The 13493-nt window shown below is 43.6% G+C and overlaps 1 protein-coding gene across 13 annotated transcripts in view; it reads left to right on the forward strand.

The window, feature by feature from the left end:
* Positions 1–13493, forward strand: part of LOC142079164 (endonuclease domain-containing 1 protein-like) — a 176940-nt gene that overhangs the window by 80424 nt on the left and 83023 nt on the right. Inside the window, exon 4 of one of the 13 annotated variants that reach the window (XR_012672564.1) lies at positions 2724–9802. The exons of the other annotated variants lie outside the window; for them this stretch is intronic. The gene's annotated coding sequence lies outside the window, so the exon portion shown is untranslated. Of the gene's footprint in view, positions 1–2723; positions 9803–13493 lie in introns of those variants that run through there. 13 annotated transcript variants of the gene reach the window in all.

Consider the following 13493-nt stretch of genomic DNA (forward strand, 5'->3'; position numbering starts at 1 on the left):
CTTGTAGAATTCCATGATCTTACAAAGTGGTTTGCGGTTTGGTTTGAATTGGTGAGACTTTCCTATTTTTCACATTTTAACCATTACTGACATTTTAATGCAATAGAAACAATGCAGCAGAAGAGCCACAGGTTTTTTTTTAAATAGCCATTAGATGTTATGGTGCTCTGTGTCACTGCTTTTAGAAGATTTTTAAAGAGTTTCTTGATGGATTTTTGAGCATATTTTAATGAAGTATTTCAGAGGCATATTCATTTGTATTTGCGTGCCCAGTTGTCAAAAGCTTGCTAACAAATGGGGTGACAGACATATCCCAAAATGTATATTTTGTTCACCGCTCTGATAGGGGTGGCTACAGCACTTGCTGATTTTTATGTATAATATGTGGGTTGCTGCTTTCAGGAGTTTACCCCTCACCTGCGGTTGCACACTTACACATTGTGTCTTTGTCTTTTCCATGCTTTGTATTAAAATTAAGGAGAGTTTGGCTGGTACCCTAAGCGTGGGATTGAGCAGCAACATGTTGAACTTGGTTTGATCAGACTTGTATGACGGCTGGAACATCAATTTGAGAATGGTGGCATATTGACAGCTGTATTTTCTTTTAAAAAGCAGCATTGCGTGCTGTACATGCTGTAACAACAATACCACTCTGAGGCAAGAGGTCACATTGATCTACACTGGAGTTCACCGGTACTGAGATTTTTACTGAGGTCAGTAATGAACTGAAACAACCTTTCCAGCATTTGCTTTTCCTATTAACGGTGCCAGCAGAGGAGCTGGGAACGGCCTCCTGGAGTTTTCAGGGAAACTCATTGTTCACGTAAACCCTGAGAAGGAATTTCCCTTCCTTCTTGGCCTGCTAGGTATGCAGTGAACCATAGAGTTTGCTTTAGCTACATACCATCTGCATTTTATTTTTGTTTTGTTTACTGACTTTCCACCTGTGTACGTATTTCTTTAGAGTATCGGTATATTGTTGTATATTCCACCTTTGTCAACAGCTTGGGCTTTGCTGCTCTGAGCAGTCTCATGTTACGCAGGTTATTGGTGTTTGGAACAGAGCTAGTCATGGAAAAAAATGAAATTGGTGGAAATTTTACCTGTATTGTGTCTTCAGGAGAATGGGCATTGACCGCTTTGATTGTTCTAGGGCTGCTGCTCTTTGTCTGGCATACGTGCGGTTATGTACTTTGTACTCGCGTAGCACTGTGTGCTAGGACCTGCAGTCCTTGGAGTGCATTGCTCTCGTGAGGATGAAAGTGGCTTCTTTCTTCTCTATCAGCATCTGCTTTTTCTTCTTTTTTTTTTTTTCCCTCCCCACTTCTTTGAATGGCCAATTTCATGCTTGTTGGAAGAATTATTTCTTCCTGAGATGATCCTAGCCTTGGAACACCACTGTTCCCATGAAGATCTGAAGCCGATACAGCAAGAATAACCCCAGCCCCCAGGACGCCAACAGGAGTTCACTGCTGTTTGAGCTAAAGCAGTTTGGTGTGTAGTCAGGTCTGTGACATCCGTAAGCAGACTGTTGGGGTGGTGTCTTTACTGTGGCCAAATACCAGAACAGTGGTGCTGAGTCTGGACTAAACAACGCTGATCTTGGAGACTCTGTAAAGCACTGTGCAAAGACACATAAACTGTTCTGCACAAGCCCTCGAGGCTGAAGTGCTGTGTTAGAGGAACACGGCCATGTTGCTTTGGGACCCAGGCTGGATCTGCGCCTTTCTGCGGTGCCGTGGCCAAGCTAATAAAACCACCCAAAGATGCCAGGAGCTGGCTTTGCAAAGAGTGGTATTGTTATTGACGGTTTTTCATTAACTAGGTTACCCCAGCTTCCTGTTATCAGACATATTTGAGAGTTGACTGTGTTGTATTGTGTTAGAGATCCTTACTCCTGCTTCATGGTCCAGAAGTTTGACTGGCTTTTCTTTTGAGATAGCATTAAGCCGTGTATTCAGTATCATTTGCCATCCAAACGTTGCCAGATTGTTTTGAGAGACAAGCCTTTAATATAATTGCAGCCAAAATCTAAGTCACTGTGTTACTTCTTCAGAGCTAGGCGAGATTGAACAATTGGTTAATGTTCACTGAGCAAAATTTCCTTTTTCTGTACAGAATTTACATCCAACAGCAATGTGATGATAGGCCTGGATGACCACATTTAGTAAAATAGTCTCCTACCAAGAGTTCTTGCTGTTAGGTAAATCAAAACATGTTATTCAGAGGGTGACTCATGGAAAACTAAGTAAAAGTTTTATAATCGGATCCTCTGCAAATGCTAAATAGCACATCGCAATAAAATCGTTAAAGTCTCCTTATATAAATTGTTTATACGCTGCTAATCCTTTTTTACGATGAAAAGAGCATTCAGTGGGTTTTTAGTACAGGAAATTTGTATAATCTTTTAGTTACCTGTGTATTTCTGACTTCTGTGGTTTGGGTGAGTTTGAATCTACTGCCTGATTTTAAATCTGAAGATCGTACCTGAACCCAGCTGGAAGCTTCTCATGCAGAATACTTCTCAAATCCTCTGTCACAGCTGCAGAGTAATCTGGATTACTCTGACTCTGCAAGGGAAAGAGATTACACAAAATGCATTTTACTGTTACTCCTTCCAGAGTGAAATTCTGTCCTTCCTTGCAGAGTGCAGTACCTTTGTCCCCAAAATTATGGTGTAATGCTAATTGATCTTCTCCTCTTTCATTTGCATACCTTCTAAGTCCTGAATCTTCGTTCTTGAACACTTGCACTGGGAGAGACCTTCTGTAACCTTAAGTTTGACTTGCCATGGAGAACAGCTGACACAAACCAAAGGACTGGTGGAGAGTTGTGGACGAGGTAGCCGACCTGCTCACAGTAGCGGGAATGAAATCCCAGGGCTCAGTTGGAAAAATGTAACCGAAGAGTTTAAGATCTGTCTCCTTTCATGTGGAGTTAAGGGTGCGAAAGAGGACTAGTTTTCAAAGGATTGACAGCTTTAGGAGACATGAAGCAGATTCATTGAGTTAACTTGTTAAAGTTAACGTTAACTTGTACATTGTACGTGTAAGTATATACGTAAGTGTGTGGGCTGGAGGAGGCTGAACTAGAGGCTAAATTGAAGTTTGGTGAAAACAGAACTAGGGCTGACCAAAAGTCTGCACTGTAACTCTGGGGAATATAATGACTTATTAAGAGCAGTGCAGTTGGGAGGAAGTACGTAGTCAAATTTTCCCTCATACTTAAATGCTCAAATGTGGATAGTAAATAAAGAACATGCTGCCTTTTTTGGGTGACCTTTCTTTAGCAGTACTCATCTGGTTGCTCCATATCCTTACTCTTTTCAAAGAGGGATTCACGGGGAAGTAAATAAGGTATCACTGACTGTGCCAGAGTGAATTTGCTTATATACATGTGAGCATAAATGGTATTATGAAATGGAACAAGTGGGACGTAGGGAATTTCCAGATCCCAAGATGAAAATAATTTCAGAGAAGTATAGACAAGTTTGAAGCATTACCAGTATGAATGAAAGTTGCTGGGTCCTTCTTTGCTGCCACCCAATTCTGTACCTTTTGGCAGCAGAGATGTATTTTTTTTTTTTCCCATGAAACCCAAAAAACATGAACAAGCCTGCATGGATTTTATAACATGATACTTGCATCATGGGATCATAGAATAATTTAGATTGGAAGGGACCTCAGGAGGACTCTAGTCTGACCTCCTATTCGGAGTAGGATCAGCTGTCTCTGGCATGTACCTGGTAACATTGCTGGAAATAAAATTTTAAAAATAGTTGTGATTTAGTCATTGTAGTGAAAAAACACCTGGCAGGATAAAGGCCACCAGTCAATGCTATGAAAATTGTTCAGTCACACTTGTCATTAAAAGTAATAAATGCTTTCCAAAAGCAGGTGTGTGTGTTTGGGTGATGGAGACAAAGAACGTAAAGGGAAGATCAGGCACACCAGTAATGGACTTCTTTTACCTGATCATCCCTGTATTGATTTTCATCACTTAACAAATACACCTTAAACTAACTTGTAAGTTATGTCAGTACTGTGAGCCCTTGCTAAAACTCTGGTTACAGCTCAAGAGTCAGTTCACTGGAGTTCAGGGAGCCTGATGGTCTGAGACTGCTGCAGTTTGAATGACCAATTTGTGTTCTGCCAATCTGTTTTCAACATCAGTAGGTATCATTAATGAACGGTGTTGGAAAAAATTATACTTCCACGTGGTTTTAGTTGCCTTTTTTCTTCTTCTAACCTTTTAATACGATGGTGATGCAGAGTACTCTGTCTAGGCAAGGTTGCATGTTTTACTGTGGGCTGGTGGTTGTAGGACAAGCTTGCTTTCTGTCACTGCCCTCTTCCGGACAGACTGTAGCTCATCTGGTCACATCTCTATTTCTCTGTTCCCTTCATAACCTTCCTGTTTTCTGGTTGCTTAGGCTTTATCTTCACAGTCCCCTTAATGAGGCCTAAGTCCACACTGACACTGAAGGGGATCGCCCCATCTTTGTCCTTAACCCAGGCTTGGACCTTGTGCTGGGGGCAGGATTCATCCAGTTGGATGGAGCAAACTGAGTGCCTGAGTTGGTGCAGGAGCGTGAATGGCAGGAGGACACGCGAGTTCTCCCATTTCAGCAGAGATGTGTTTTATGCTGGACTCAGCTGGACTGCACTGGAATTGCTGGAAGCATTAGAGATCTCTTGGTACGTCCTTATGTAGCAAACCATTTTAGGCATGTGAGTAATCCACATGAAATTAAGATGTTGTCCATTGGGAGCTTAATTTTTTGTAACATTTATTTTTTAACTTCCTTTATGAACTGAAAGAAGAACAGTGAAATAGCTATCCAAATTTTATGTGCCTTTTAAAAAACTGATTTCCTGACTCCATGGTTAGACATAGTGGACTGACTTCAAAAAGTCTGAGCATTCCCAGTGAAGACCGAGGACCATTATTGGTGAATCTAAATGATGGATTTGAGAAGGAAGCTTGAGACGGAATTTTTTGTATAACTAATGGAGCTAAGGAGGACAGGAGATAATTCCTGAGTATCAGCTAAGGCCAGTGGAGGGACATGGGTACACTTATTGAAGGAAAGAAATATATGACAGATCTTAGAAATATCCAGCAAATGTGGAAAAAGAGGAATTCAGATAAGCCCTTTGAAAAGCAGGAAGTTGTGCTTGTTAAAATTGGTCCTTGCTGTGAGTTGCAGTTCTCGGCACTACTTGGCACTACGGCAGTATCTTGGCACAAGCTGGGCTCGACCAGGAAATGGTTTTCTCTGCAGCTTAGTGTCAAGGGGAAGCAGCTTCGCTTTTCTTTGAAGGCACGCCTGGAGAAGGTGATATTAAAAATCATTCTGCTTGAGCAAGTTCATAAAAATTTGTCTGGATGACAATAAATGTTTTTCAGCTTTGCCCTGAGCAGCCTCTTCCTTTGAAGTTATTGTAGCTTCATTATATGATGTTTGCATTACTGGGAGAAGTATCTCAAACACGTATATTTACAAGACAACGTTACAGGAAACTCCCATGAGGTGAGATACAAAGCTTTATATAAAAACGAGGATCCTGATCCCAAAAGCAGATATTTACAAGATAGAATATATTTATCCTGATGGGTTTAGTCCGTGTTTTCCTGTGCAATCTCAGTCATTTTCCAATTTTAATAAAATCTTTGTCCCTCCTAATGCAGGCTCAACCTGCAGAGGAATTTTGCTTCCCATTCCGTCATCCCATTGCTGGAGTAGAAAGACTGTGTTATGACTTGGTTGTGGGGTCAAATAGAGGTAAAAGGATGCAGCTGAGAGAATATATGGTTTTAATCTTACACCGATTGTCGTGGTAGCTAGTAAAAATGGGCTGTGAATCAAGGCTTCATTAGAATACGTTCTCAGGTGTTGATTGAAGTACGTAATACGTAACAAAACTGATGGAGGGATGAACAGTGCACAAGGGACTGAAACTTCTGGTGTCTGAGACTTTCAGAGCTGACAGAAACACATAGCGTTTTGGTAGTGGCTTTTTTCTTGGGTTGCTCCCCCTCCCCCTTTTTTTTTTCTTCTTTCCTCTTTTTCCTTTTAATTATATCTCTGTGCCAGATGTCTAGTTCAGGGAAGTGTGTCCTATCATGGAATTTCATCTGCAGGACAGTGGGATTTACATTTACTTAAGCCGTCAGCGTGCAGTACTTCTGATCCTTCGTGGGCAGTTGATCACAACAGCTGATACCCTTGTTTTTTGGCACATGGGTACAGCAAGAATGGGGCTGGCTGAAGGGACCGTTGTTGAAGCGATGTGGAAACAGGTACCTGCTCCATAGTTAGAACTGCTTATATTTCTAACCATGCAGCTGTAACAGGTAGCTGCAGAAATAGTGATGGATAATAGCAATGCAGCGTTGTTAAAAAGGTGTTTGCAATTAAAAGGCAAATATCCCTTCAGACCCCCACTTCTGCCCTGTGAAACAGCTGTTGCCATTACGCAGAGGGGTGTTGGGGCACAGACAGTTTATACGAAGCATCTGCAACCTCAAAATAAATGTTCAAACTGGGTGTAGCGGCATTGAGTGGATGAGGTGGAAAGCCAGCTCTCTGGCGATGCGGAGCCTGCTGTTACCTTTGAGAGTCATTTTGTTATTTCAGCACACCACTTACTTTCTCTGTGCATTAGCCTCCTTTTCTTGCAAAGTAAATCTGAAGGCTTCAGTATAAATGTGCCCGAGGAAGAAACAGCACAGGGACATAGGGATGTGAAAGATGGGTTCAGCTGAGCCCTGGGTCACTTCTAAATACAGGGGTAGCATGAAAGATCACTCTCAGATACAACAGGTGCTGAGGAGTCCACCAAGTCCATGTGGCTGTTGGAGATAGGAATAAAAGCTCTCAAGCAGCTTTGACTCTAAAAAAGGAGATTTGCCAGAGATGTCACAGAGTCGAATGAGAACTTCACTTTCTCCTGCGTTTGTGCGGTGGGAGACTGGATATAGCCGTAGCTATCAGCCATGGGAAATGCGAAATTAGAATTGCAGGTAGGTAGGTGGATAAACAGGGACAAAAGCTGTAATTACTGACTGCTGTTTGGAAAGTACCCTCGTGCTCTCCAGGCCTCCTGGTGCAGCGGTGTGATGCCAACCAACTGCAGAGGAGCCACAGTTGGGTGCCAGCCATTCATACCCATTTTGCGGAGCAGCTTTGAGATCTGCAGATGATATAACTGCTAAGTGTTGTTATGAATGATTCAGAGCTTCTGGCTCCTATTTCCATACATGGATCATCAGGCTGTCTTTCTCTGCCATTTTAAAATAATTGTCTGAATGACCTGAATATCTTCGAAGTAGCTTGAATTTTTGTTCGGGCGCTGGCTTTAGAAATGAAATCTTTCATCTGATACACTTAACGTTAATTTTCCTTCTTTAATGGGATTCTCTTTACCCAAATTTACATGATTCAGCTTGCAGTCTGTTGGATATGCTCTTCTCTTCCAGTGATAAATTTGCCCGAGCATCTCCCAGTATGTGTTGAGAAACACGTAGGTAGCTGTTGGTGTGCCATCCACTTCCACAGGCAGATAAACAATGAGGGGTTTGTTTGATTGTCGCTCGGACAGTAGTTGAGAAAAGCTCCGTCCCGCCTGTCTGTCAGTTCTGTTGTTGTACTTTGCTCTTGGTGACATCACTGGTGGCAGCTAAGTGAAGTATGTTAGTTGTTAGATGCTCTTTGACCAAGGATGTTGACTTTTCCTGGCAGCCAATCGTATACTGCCGGTTTTGCAGAAGCAGCTGCTAATTTACGGTAATGTAGTAATTTACAAGTTACAAGTATTGGTGAGAGTGGAGTGGGTCTGTTTATGTAGATGGCAGATAAATAATTAAAAGAGAACTAAAAGCTGTATGAATTACTTTCCCATTTTCAAGGTCTGATTCTGCATCAGCAGCATAGAGCTCTGAAATAAAAAGCCCTCTGCTGTGTTGGAAGTTACCGTGATGCCTCTGAGGTTAGTCTTAGCGTGGGGAGCAGTGCTGTATTACAGGATCGCCTCTATTTGCGGGCAGAGGTCCAGCTCAGACAGATTGCAGCTGGGCAGAGCCAGGCCCCTACCACGGCCCCAGGACGCACGCTGAAGTGTTAAGAGTTCACGTTATTTCTGCAGAAATGATGCTTTCTGGTCTCTCCAGTTTCTTCAGAAAGCTGTTTATATACATGCGGTTTTCTGCCGAGGAGGAGATCAGCAAGGGCGATGAGGTTAAGGACATGCTTGCTGCTAATTCTTCTTACGCTGAGAACAAGGCTGGCTGGCCAGGGAGTTCCCAGATAAGATACATCAAATGAAGCAGTGCTGCGGGGGCCAGAGCAACGTCATGAGTTTCAACTCTACTCATTAATAGCCACATTCCTGTAATTGTCCTTGGGATCCATCCTCTTTGCAGTCAGCTTTTCCGTACAAGGAGAGCTTAGCCCTTGATGCTGTGCTCTAGAGAAGCTGCTTCAGCAGCGCCCGTTTCGTCGTCTTCCCGAAGAGATGTCCTTCCATGACCGTGTCTTCTCCAGAAATGTAGATCTGAGGCAGTAAACACGATGTGTGTGGCATTGAGGTGGAGACTTACTGGTTAACGTAAGTGGGAAATACAATCCAGAGCTGGTAGTGCACTTTGAACGTCTTGCCCTTAACCATAAGGTTATTCTTCCTTCCTCATAAACATCCTTTTATTAAAGTAGAAGGATGTTGCATGATGAAATCCACTTTCTGCTCTTTATGTTACTGGGTTTGCTTTCAAATTATTTAAGAGTCAAAATGGATCAATTACTTTCTCTTCGCACGTTGGCCCAAATTCTTCGTCCACTTCTCATGTACTAGGCCTGTGCTGCAAAATTCTATTTGCAAATTTGAACAAGAGAGTTCTTGAACAAAAACTTTAAAAGGCAACACTCTTACTTGTGCTTTTCCACTTAGAACAGTCGGCGCAGTAAGTCATTATCAAAAAGCTCCCATTTTCCATGTCGCTTTTTGCAGTAGCTTAGAGCAGCGTTTGAGAATTGATACCACCGTTACTCATCTGACAGGGCTGTGAAGTTCCCAGCTTTCCTTCTGTGAGGGAAAACATCCCAAGTAACTGTCTGGACTAAGTCAGATGAATCATGTCAAGCAAGTGACAGTTTCTTTGCGCTGACTGGAAAGGGGTTCCCTGTGACTAACTCGGATTCAGACATCAACTCTGCAGGTATGCACAAGGCAGCGAGATGAATCCCACTTGTCAAGTCTCCCCCTCTCTTCCAGTGGGGACACAGTGTATTGGGGGTTTCATTGGCTTAGGAGAACAGAATTGGCTCTGGAACAGAATTCCAAGGATTTTAATTTATAGATATCTGCCATTTTTTCCCCCACCAGATTTTGCAGCGGAGTTTGTAATTACGCTGAGAAACAAATTCCGTCTGTCGGAGTACTTGTGGTACTCATTTAAAAACAGTCAAAATACATGGTAGGTACATATTTGGAAGAGGTTCAGCGTCATCCAGTGGAAACCTGCATTTTGGGACAGCCTACAGCCGTTCCTTTCCGTAGCTCCGAATACGGAGCTCAAACTGCAGTAATTGCCGTAGTGCCCCCAAACTGCTGGCATCTGTGCATTGGCATGTCCTCGTAGGAGTAGGAGCTGCATCCAAAGCGCGGGCCCAAGGGGACTGAAAAGATTCAAGTGAGGTTATTGCATCATTATGTTTGAAATTAGTTTCTCTTGAGTTGTTTGTACATTGCAAGTAGAGGCCTTGCTGGAATATTTCTGCAGGATACTACTGCCGTGTGTTGATGTCTACAGACTCTTAGTTGGCAGAGTCTGTAGACATCAACACAGAAATGTACTCTGGTGCATTTGGAGGAATATTTGCCCAGCAGGTTGATACTATGTAAACATGAGTATGTAAAAACACAAATAGTGCCAGACTGATGGAGCAGGAAAGCGCAGAATTCCCAAAGAGCAATCTAGGATGGACGCTAGCTTTCCCATACTGCCTCAGGAGCGTGTTTTGGTCCTTCAGTGAAGCTGATGGTGGTGAGGGCAGTTCAGTGTCTCTCTGCCATTTAGTTCAGGGCATCTTTACAGAACTAAGTCCTACATAAGGGAAGGAAAACACGTATTTTTCTGCCACAGTGCTGGTGCTGAGCTGTTCTTTCTTGGAAGGGGGAAGATAGTATTTTTCTTCCATCCGGACAAGAAGCACTCTTTGCCATTGCCCTTGGGGTCTATCAACAAAATTTCTTTCCTCCTCCAGTTTAAATTGACAGTTATTTTTCCATTGACATGAGTGCCAGGTCCAAGGACTGAGTCAGGTGTTGAAGCACTCATAGTAAATTGTTAATCCTCGTCTATTGAAATTGCACACACAGGGAATGTGAGGTGCGATGCCATGACAAGTACTGTCTCTGAGCGCCCGCGATCGTTACATTGGTGTTGAACCGACTTGTTCTTTTTTGAGGGAATGTTAGTTGGGGCGGATACGTGCTTGTGCTGATGCACTGTTGAAGTGGGTTGAGTTAAATTAAGGAACTGGCAGCGAGAACAAGCAAGAAGCCTAAAGGAAGTGGTGCTGCCAAACGCTGGCACCCCTGCCAAGGCCAGTACACTGGGGCACAGCTAGGTACACTCCGAAATGCGTCCAGCACAAGAGGTGACGTGCCCGTGAAGGTGACTCAATGGGTCGTGGGCTGCTGCGTGTTTGCTTATCTGCCGTGGAGGGCTTGGGTCTGTGGGACGCGAAGTGGTTGACCCTCTTGGAAAAGCTAGATCTTGCCATGGCAAAACATGATGCTGGGGGTTGGCTAAATCTTCCCCTGTCGTTTGGTTGTGCCCTGAATGCTCTCTCTCCTGTCATTTCATGCCAGTGATGTGTTGAAGAGGTTGTGAATGCTTTTTGTGTCTGTTGAGCTCTCGGGGATCTGCAGAGAGCAAGAGCATTGCTCAGCTTGTGGTTAAAGGCGGCATTGTGCCTCCGAAGGTTCAACTCTCAGCCTCCTTTCCCATTTTCCTGTTGTCTCTGCTCCCTCTCCAACAGCAGCTCTCCCAAGACATGAAGTGATAGTTACCAAAGCCACGCCAGGATCACAGTTCGAAATGCTGGAGCAAAGGACACCCTGCAGTCCTGCTCCCAGGTCGCTGACTGGCGTTGCCTTCCTGCGCGGGCACATTTCTACATGCCGTTGTCCTCGTATCTCGGTTCTTTGGCTCTTGAGATACTGTTTTACCTGTACTTTTCCATCCCAGGCGAGGCTAGCAGGATAAACATGGTGTGATGCAGAGCAAAGACTCTGCTGTGATTTCACCGAGATGCCAAGAGTTTCAAACGTGCCATCTAGCGGTATAAACTAAGAGCACTCAAAATAAAGGACACCCCCCCCCCCCCCCCCAATCCTCCTCCTAATACTCGTTACTTCTGACATGCTCCCTTGTTTTGGGCAGAAGATGAATATTTATGGCCCATGCTACCCTATCAGTTTTCTGAGTGCTGGGGAACTGAGCTCCTCAAGGATTTGTTAGTCAGAAGGAGGAAAAGGGAAATTTTTAGTCTATTATATAAGGTATATGCTAACTGAAGAGCTCTGTGCCTTCCTACCAAGAAAACTGAGTTTATGCTGGTATTGCCTCTTCTTTGAGGAACTGCACTTTGCAAACAAATCTAAGGTTAAAACACCTTTGTTTCGGGAAGAGGCAGGTAACAATAATGTGCTTGTCTGTAGCTGTACAATAGTTCATCAACAAAGCCCCATCATGAGACGCCCTGCGTTTGTAGATCAGTACTAGGACATACTCCATCCCACCTAGTAACCTGAAGTACTTCCAGCTTCGTCTCTGCTAGAGAAGGCAGCACCAAAATTGCAAAAGGATCCCAAATCTTTCTAAAAACCTGCATTCATCACCAAGATAAGAATAGGCCTTACAATGAGGAGTGTTAAAAGGCATGAGGTTTATACCACAATTTGGCATGTGTATGCAGTGAATTACGGTCTGAATTAAATCTATCTTGGGTGTTTGTCTTTACTGTTCTCTTCAGTTCAAGCTCTGGCGCAGAATTAAAGTTGCTCAGGTTGATGTTTATGTGTGCTTGCTGTTCCTAGGATTTTTACCTAGAGGTCATCGTGTCCTTTTTTCTTATTACCAATAAACTTGCTTGCTGTTTGGATTGGATTATGTGATCCATCTGTTGTAGCTACCAGAGTAAGTCAGGAGAGCAATTCTGTACTGCCTCACATGCCCCTCAAGTCATCCTTTTTGTGCCAGGGTCAGAATTCATCCGTTCTACCAGCTCCTACGGCTTCAGACTTCCTTTGTGCACACTGTTCATGTGCAAGCCTGTGACATGAAATCCAAAAAGCCCTGAAATTGCCAACACTGGAATTACAAACTGAAAATAATACGGAAGATGCCTGTAGAAGAAGAGTTAAATGTCTAAGAATTGCCAGCAAAGTAAGTGGGAAGAAAAAAGTGTGGCAGTATTAAATGCTAGAAGTGTAGCTGTCCTGACTTGAGGTCTGCTTATACAGCTTAGATAAAATGCAGAAAGAGGATTAAAAAGAAATCGAAACCTAGACTCCCAAATGCCCAGAGAACTCCTTTTCTCTGTAGGGTAAGGGTCAAGCTGCTTTGGCGTATTCTCTCATTCTGAATCTTTTATGTCTTTGTGAGCAGCGGCATGATTCAGAAAGAGGGGTGAGAGGTCACCCCTCAGCTCATAAATGTGTAGTATCAAAATTACAGCACACTGCTAGGCTGTGGGGATGGGAGGAGAAAGCAGAATATAAGTCTGCCACTTCCCAGGTAAGAGACTAAGCAACAGGAAGGTGCACAAGGATGAGTAGCATCTCTGACCGTATTTTTCAAAGAAAAATTTAGCATAGTGCTTTGTGCTGAACCTCGGTGCTGTACTGTGGACCCCTCTGAAAGGTGAGACTGAGGTACCTACAAGGTCAGTCCTACAACTTTTTAATCTTGAGCAAGAGGAAGTTTAGTTTGCAGCTCGTAGCTGAACTGCCTCTGCGTGGTAGCACAAAATGGGACGTGGCTGAGGGGAAAAAGCCCTGGCGTTATCGATCAAGTGCTGTGGAAAGTGCTCGTACTAATCAGGTGGAGACTGACCTATGTATTTGGGTGTAGACACCTAAATGACGCAGAAGTGGGTATTTCTGTCTCACTGGCTGTGTGTACTACTGGGGGAGCCGTGCTGTCCTGCCAGCCCACATCAGATACGAACGTTTTTAGCCCAAGCAGGCTCCCTGCACCAACACCGCATGGCGCTTAGACCAGATCTCCTCTGTGCCGCAGGAAGCATTGCTCACAACCTTTCATTTTTCTGTAGTGGGGTGGTTTTTTTCATTCTAAAGAGACTGAAGGAAGATCAGCCTGATGCTACCGACTACCAATTTGGTGGTTTTATTCCCAGACTAGCAAGAGCTTGAGTTTTAAGATCTGGTCGCATACCCACCTTTTGGTCCTGAAGCCTGAGTTTG

Source organism: Calonectris borealis, chromosome 1, assembly GCF_964195595.1.
Source record: "Calonectris borealis chromosome 1, bCalBor7.hap1.2, whole genome shotgun sequence".
NCBI lineage: Eukaryota > Metazoa > Chordata > Aves > Procellariiformes > Procellariidae > Calonectris > Calonectris borealis.